Raw genomic sequence first — 6,706 nt, 5'->3', positions numbered from 1 at the left:
TATTGTTGAAGCCACTCTTTCCATGGTGTCACTGCAGCCCCAGCTGGCTAACACGCTCCTCAGTCACTCGGGGCATGTGGATGAAGAGTTGGTCACTTTTCAGAAGAAAACACCTAGGCTCAGACAGGCTGCTGGTTATTTGCAAGTGCCCAGCACGATATCTTGCAGGGAGCAGGGGATCCGTGAAAATGACGGACTTCCTGGAGGCAGAGCTGGAACCCACTTCAGCTCTGCTGCCATGATTCACTCCTTGCCAGAGCTGGCCTCCTTTCCGACTTGCTTCAAAAGCCTTTTCGGGCCCACCTGCTGCTGCCCCTCCATGCTAAGGTTACTGTTTCTTCTCTGTCTCTCCCCTTCCTTTCCCTCCAGACTTTGGCACATCAGCCTCTTTTGATTTCTGCAGCCTGCTCAGGAATATTTTTGACACAAGCAAGAGTCTTTTTTTTTTGCCATTTCAAGGAACATCAGCAAGCACACTGTGAACAGACACCAACATCTCATTTTGATCCTTGTCTTTAAGCACTTCTCTCTCTTTAAGTTTGATCCTTGACTTGACAGGCCTCACTGTGCCACAGAATCTAAAACTATTTTCATGGCTTTTCATCCATCTTTTAGTCACCTCCTTGTTTGGAATTCTAGACCTGGATACACAGAAAACACATTTCCCAGAGCAGTCAGGACAAACTTGGCCTGTCTGGAGTCCCAGTGTGGGGTCTTTATCCAATGCTCAGCTTTTCCAAAGCCCCCCCCCCCATTCCCTTAATAATGGCCTTTGGGGGAGAACTTCCCTGGCTGTCTGACAGGCTACTGGCTGGTTTCTTTTCTCTTAATAACCACCAAGCTCTCCAAAGAGAGAGACTATAAAAAATGTTTTCAATGGGCCAGATTTGCTCAACCGAGTCACTGTTGTTGGAAGGTCATTATGAAAATGATACTCCAGCAAACAAGATCAGAAGAGAAAACACAAGTAGAACCTGAACTGGAGTTGGTGTATTGCACCAAAGTAAAAGACTCTGGGGTGTGTGGGGGGTGCAAGGGGCGTACAGGTCCTGGAAAAGGATGACAGAGGACCTAGTGGAGGTTGTATTATTATGTGGAAACTGGGAAATGTTATGTACAAACTATTGTATTTACTGTTGACTGTGAAACAATAAAGAAATAAAAAAAAAAAGAAAAGAAAATTATACTCCAGGATATGTCACATAAATGGTCAGTGACCTGTTTATGAAATCTTCCCAGATGCCTTCAGGCCAACAGAGCTGTGGGTTTCTCTCTCTCTGACTTCTGGAGAACTTGGAACTTCTCCTTGCTATTATATCCCATTTAATATAGTATATATTCCTATGGGATGCAGATGAAACATGTTCTTGTTTTTTGTAATTTTTTATTATATTGATTGATTGATTGATTGGATAGCCAGAAATCAAGAGGAGAGGAAGGTAGAGAGAGAGAGAGAGAGAGACACTGGTAGATGAAGGTAAACATTTAATTTTATCCACAGATAAAATTTTTTCAAGATTTTTTCAAGAATGGGAGCTGCTCTCTGTCATAATCCAACTCTCTAGTCCTTTTCTCTACTCTGACACCATCTTCTCAAACATTTTATCCAACTTCATGCTAGCTATCAAACTCCAGCAAAAACTACCTTAGGCATGGGCCCCTAGAGGCTTGTCTACAAGGGTCTTCCGAGCTTCCTTCCACCCTAAGGTTCCTAATCTCATCTGCTTTATTCCTACTTTTTGGTTCCTGTTCATTAACCATTTATCTCACTTTATGCCCTGCCACCTTCCAGACACCATGTTGCAGCTGCTACCATGATTCAACCCTGACTTCTCTGGGTGGGCAGATGACCTCAACAATGTACCATGGAACCTCACCTCCCCGCAGATCTGCCCCACAGGGAAAAAAAAAAGTGTGTGTGTGTGGGGGGTATGAATCCACCTGTCAATGCCCACGTTCCACAGAGAAGCAGCTACAGAAACCAGACCTCCCACCTTTTGCATCCCATAAAGAATTTTGGTCCATACTCCCAGTGGGGGAGAAGTGATAGAAGGAAGAGGAAAGGAGGACTCTGAACTCCAGCTCCATCAGGACCTGGAAAGAGAGGAGGAAAAAGAAAGGGATATTTGGATGTAGTAATAGGGGCATGAGTGGCTTGGGGGGGGGAAGACTGGATCTGGAAGTAAAAGGGGGCAATTTTGTACAAATGCAGACAGATAGTTGTAGTCAACTTTAGGAGAACCACAATGGAAAGAGAATGGGGATTCAGAACTCTGGTGGTGGGAACAGTGTGGAAGTATATCCCTCTTGACATGTCATTTTGTAAATCAGTATTAAACCATGTTCTGTTCACCACCATGTTTTTCTTTTGGAGGACAGTGAGCATTAGCAGTTTAGGAGGACATGGTGCACCTGTCCTAAAAGTCTTACTTCTCCTGCCCTGCCAAACTCCAACTTAGGGAATGGAATTCACGAGAATGAGAGTTACTTGGGAAACAAATCAGTCTTATTCACAGATTAACTGGGGCTGTAGCTTATGTCTAAAACTGCCCGAACAACTGATAAAACTGAGTTGGAGAAAGACATGGATCTTGGGGATCCTGTGGATGATTGGATTTATAATAGCACCCAACCCTTGAGAATATATGTTATGATCAGACCCGAGAGGGTCCCTAAGACTCTTTTTAAAAAATATTTATTTAGTCCCTTTTGTTGCCCTTGTTGTTTTATTGTTGTATTTATTATTGTTGTTGTCGTTGATGTTGTCATTGTTGGATAGGACAGAGAGAAATGGAGAGAGGAGGGGAAGACAGTGGGGGGGGAGAGAAAGACAGACACCTGCAGACCTGCTTCACCGCCTGTGAAGCGACCCCCCTGCAGGCGGGGAGCTGGGAGCTCGAACTGGGATCCTTACACTGGTCCTTGCACTCTGCGCCACTGCGCTTAACCCGCTGTGCTACCGCCTGACTCCCCGTAAGACTCTTAATATCACCAGCAGAGTGGATAAAAGTAAAGGGAGACCCATATGACAAGGTATGCCCAAACATGGCATATTACAAAGCAAAGGAATTATAGAGTAGTCATGGTAGGGACTGCACCTCTCTTGGAAAAGAGGTGGGTGCTCTTACTCTGCCACTAAAGGTTACACAGGCTCCTGTACTAAATATAAATATTTAGTACACACACACATATATATACTATATGTATAATATATATATATATATATATCCTCTGGGTTGATGGAGTAAATGGTTAACTTTATTCATAGATTTTCTTAAAGATTGGGAGCTACTCTCTGCCCTAATTCAACCTTCTGGTTTTACACTTCAGTCTGACACCATTTTCTCAGACAATGTATTTGTCCAACTCCATGTCAGCTATCAAACTCAAGAAAAAAACTGTGAAAGTCATAGACCTCTATTTCATACCTAAAATAGCTTTCTTTTTTTTTTTTCATCATAAAATACCTATTCTCATCTGCTCTACTCCTCCTTTTTGGGGTTACTTTTGTTAATTATTTTGTTCTGCTTTATATCTTACTGCCTTTCAGACAATAAGTTTCAGATCCTACTATGATTCCATCTTGACTTTCCTGGGCAGATAGATGACCCACCATGTGTTCTAAAAACCCATCTCCCCAGATCCCTGCTCCACTAGGGAAAGATAGAAATAGTCTGGGGGTGTGGATCCACCTGCCAACACCCATATTTAGCAGAGAAGTAATTACAGAAGCCGGAACTTCACTTTTTGCACCCCCGAAAGTGTTTTGGTCCATACTCCCAGTGAGTGAGAAATGGTAAGGGGAAGATGACCAGAAGGCTCTAAACACCAACTCCGTCAGGACCTAGAGAGAAGAGGGAAACAGTAAGGACATTCAGAAGTAGTCATGGGTGTAGATGTGACTTGGAACAGAAGAGAAGGTGGGAGCATGGGAAAAAATAGGCAAATATATAGAAATACAGACAAGTAATTGTAGAGATAATAGCCAACCCTTGGGAGAATTACTACGGCTTCCAATGGAGGGGATGGAGTGACAGAACTCTGGGGGTGAGAATGGTGCAGAATTATACCCCTGTCATCTTATAATTTTGCAAATCAATATTAAGTCACTAATAAAATTAAAATAAATAACAACAACAATAACAAAATGAAAGGGAAATAAATGATAAGAGGAGTCCTGGATCTGGCATCTTATGGACTTGAGAGTACAGCCTATCAGCTGAGCACTAATACTTGCTAATGATTGGGTGCTGGGAGGAGGTTGTCAGAAAAAAATTGGTTGGCCCCTAGTCAGAACAAGAATGAGTATTTCCTCTTCTTAAATGTTATCGAAGGACAGGTAGGATGCGAGGCTCACATGTGGGGAGGAGAGTTCCTTCAGAGCAGAGAGAGTCTCAAAGACAAAAGTGTAGAGACTTAAATATTGGTTAATTTGGGAGTTCTCAGTGATTATGTGTAGCTGGAGTTCATAGCAGGGAAATATGAGAGAAGAAATAAATCTTAGTGGAGAGTCAGAGAACAGACTCTCTAGGTTCCTCTATGTCATTTCCAGTTGTTAAAGCTTTCTCTGAAAGCATTTGGAAACAACCAGCTATTTTATTAAAAACATTAATTCCATTCTATTATGTTATATATAAATACTCCAAACAATCAAAATCCAGGACCAGATGAACAAAGATAAAAGATTGAAAAGAAAATGAACAAGTTAAGCTCAGGTGGCACAAAGCACAAGGACCGGCATAAGGATCCCGGTTCGAACCCCGGCTCCCCACCTGCAGGGGAGTCGCTTCACAGCTGTGAAGCAGGTCTGCAGGTGTCTATCTTTCTCTCCCCCCTCTGTCTTCCCCTCCTCTCTCTGTTTCTCTCTGTCCTATCCAACAACGACGACAACAACAATAATAACTACAATAATAAAAACAACAAGGGGCAACAAAAGGGAATAAATAAATAAAAATAAAATAAATTTAAAAAATTTTAAAAAAAAGAAATAAAATGAACAAAGCATCAGTGGGCTGTGGAGAAATTTAACAAGACTTGATATTAGGATAACCGGAGTTTTAGATAAAAGAAGGAGGACGGAGGACATTGTTTAGCTATAGAACAAATGAGTTGCATGCATGAAATAATAAGATTAGTTATGGGAAATACCACATGCCAGAGCACAATAGTGCTCTGACTTCTCTTTTGCTCATAAAAATAAATTTCTGCAAAAAAGAAAGTGGGAAGACAGAAATATGAAAACTCAATATGCTGTTATATTCTATCCTGACTATTTAAATGTTATGAAAAAGATAAATTGACAGACTAAAGAAGTTCAGAAAACTCTAAATAGAGGACATTTAAAGATAAAACTATATCTGTACACATCACAGTCAATTTTATTAAAAACCACTTATAAAGAAGATATCATGAAAGTATCCAACATAACGATGCATCATGTGTATGCAAAAGTCAAAATGATAACAAACGTCTTATAAATTATGCAAGTACAATCATAGGCCAATAACTTTAAAGCACCAAAAGAAAAAAAAAATGCCTAGAGTATCATGCATAACAAAGATTCCTTTTAAAAATGGTCACATAGGCTCCTAAGCTGAATATGGGCCCCAGATCACATCAAATTGATGTGGTTTACAGTCAACAATATTTATACACCTTTCCCATATTTGGGAGCTACTCTCTTCCCTGATTCACGTTTCTGGTCCTTTTTCCAACCATGACATCATCTTCCCAGACAGTAACTAGGATCCACTTGCATATTAGTTTTCTGACTCAGGTAAAAAAAAAAAAAAAAAAACTAGTATAGACACAGGACCTTTGGAATATAACTAAAATATACCTACTAGCTATCTACAGAACGGAGACACCCCCTTCCCCCAAATCTTCATCTACACTACTCCAGCCTTTAGGTTCATGATTAGTCAACAATTTTTTTTGGCTTTGTATGTTAACTATCTTTTCAGCTACCAGGTTCCAGATGCTAGCATAATGCCAAACAGACTTTCCTGGACAGACGACCCTGCCAGTTTAGCTTCACTGGCGGGAGACAGAAGACCAGGGACTCATGGCTGAGTGATATGCAGTTCAGTCTTTATTCATGTGGAACACAGCACAATCTAAGCTAACTTATCTAAACTATCTATAATCACAATCCTGTCCTTATATATATATACTCGCCAAGTAGGGTGGAAACAGGATGTGACATAGAGAGGGTGGAGCAAAAAAAGACTGGTGCAAATCAGGGTGACTACGAGAGGAGGTGGAGCAAAAAGCATCATGAACCAGTGGGGATTAAACCAATGCCCTGCAGGCAGGGTGGTGCTTAGTTAACAGTGGTTATGTAAATAGAATACACAGTGTTAAGCAGCGGGGATTAAACCAATGAAACAAGGGGTTTTAGAAGCAGAATTAGAAGCAGACCAACAGGACCCCACCAATATGTCCTGGAGCTCCACTTCCCCAGAGACCACCTTACTAGGGAAAGAGAGAGGCAGGCTGGGAGTATGGACCGACCTGTCAATGCCCGTGTTCAGCGGGGAACCAATTACAGAAGCCAGACCTTCCACCTTCTGCATCCCACAATGACCTTGGGTCCATACTCCCAGAGGGATAAAGAATAAGAAAGCTATCAAGGGAGGGGATGGGATACAAAGTTCTGGTGGTGGTAACTGTGTGGAGTTGTACCCCTCTTAACCTATGGTTTTGT

This window comes from Erinaceus europaeus, chromosome 1 (assembly GCF_950295315.1).
Source record: "Erinaceus europaeus chromosome 1, mEriEur2.1, whole genome shotgun sequence".
NCBI lineage: Eukaryota > Metazoa > Chordata > Mammalia > Eulipotyphla > Erinaceidae > Erinaceus > Erinaceus europaeus.
The sequence above is the reverse complement of the archived record's forward strand: the minus strand, read 5'-3'. Positions refer to the sequence as shown.